Source organism: Psammomys obesus, unplaced genomic scaffold (genome assembly GCF_907164565.1).
Source record: "Psammomys obesus unplaced genomic scaffold, mPsaObe1.curated_primary_1811, whole genome shotgun sequence".
Classification (NCBI taxonomy): domain Eukaryota; kingdom Metazoa; phylum Chordata; class Mammalia; order Rodentia; family Muridae; genus Psammomys; species Psammomys obesus.
In genome coordinates this window covers 6,800,206-6,801,536 of record NW_026587216.1, presented here as the reverse complement: position 1 = coordinate 6,801,536, position 1,331 = coordinate 6,800,206, and positions in this window count along the sequence as shown.

Sequence of the window (1,331 nt, the reverse complement as noted above, 5' to 3'; positions counted from 1 at the left end):
TCTCATCATTCCAAGTGCCAGGACTACAGATCTGAACTACCATGAGCAGTAACATTGAAAGGACAAGCAAATCAGACACGAAGTATTTTCTTTAAAAATTATTACATCTATAAGAATCCACGTGGCATGTATACAGCATTAAACTAGTATTTCTGTTTGAAAAAGAGTATACATGTATTTTAAACAAAAAGTTCCTAATGTAAATAATTTCTTATGGCTTGTAATTGGCTTAGATGGGAAGCGTGTGCCTTTCTTATGTATAACATTAGGACTTTCAGAGCTAATAGCAAAACAGGATTCCTGAAATACTGTGGAAAATGAAAGATGATTAGAGTGATTTCTGTTGAGGTTTCATTAGAGATAAGCCAATCTTAATTTGAATCTTCATGAGAGTTATCTATGAGCTACATTTTTCTATGCTTTATCCTATGCTGAAAATTGGACATGATTTGCGTGCATGAAGCTAGTGTATTAAAGCTGCCTGGCTCCAGGCCCGGCTCTGCAGCCAATGCTTCCCAGAGCAATAACTATTAAGTATTGTAAGTCACTCAGCTCTTGTCTTCCCACTGATCCTGGCTGGAATTCCCAACTCCTGTTAAAAGTGGCGATGCAAGAACTCTGAAGATTTGTAGGCTTGGATGAAGCCCAGTGAAATCAGATTCATACAGTTTATTCCAATTTATATGACTTAAAAAAATCCTAATCTCTCTTAAGGATCAGGAAAACTTATTAACAGTTCATTTGAAAAGATTACAATTGTTCTTATGGTTGGAAATAGAAAACATGTTACCACTGAAATAGATACACTTACTAAATTAAATGGTTTCTTTGTTTTACTGTTGTACCAAAATGTACTGTGGCTGACTGTAGTATTTTAGACTGTTTATGTATAACTAAGTTTTAGAAAATATTTTTTTTTAAATTCTTGTAAGCAGAGGAAATAAATTTGGAAAACTCCTCTGTTAAACAATTAACGATATGTTTTTAAAGCTTCAAAACAGGAGGATTTTTTTTCAAATATATTTCTGCTTCCTGTTTTGGAATGAAATAGCCCCCTCCCCTGTGAACCCTCTTAGCATGGAGATTCTACAATAAGACCACATGAGCTGTATTTTTTTTTCTTTTGAGTGATGGACAGAATAATGAGTACAGGCAAGACTAAAATCTCCAGTGGCTTTCCTGTGTCGCTACTATTGGCTACATCTAGCAGCCTACATGTGAGATCTTATAAAGTGAACTAAACACTAACCAGACATTCTAGTTCTTTTTACTATGCTCTGAGAGAATATGTTTCACGGAAATTTGCTGCTTGGAGAGAAGCCACTTCCCTG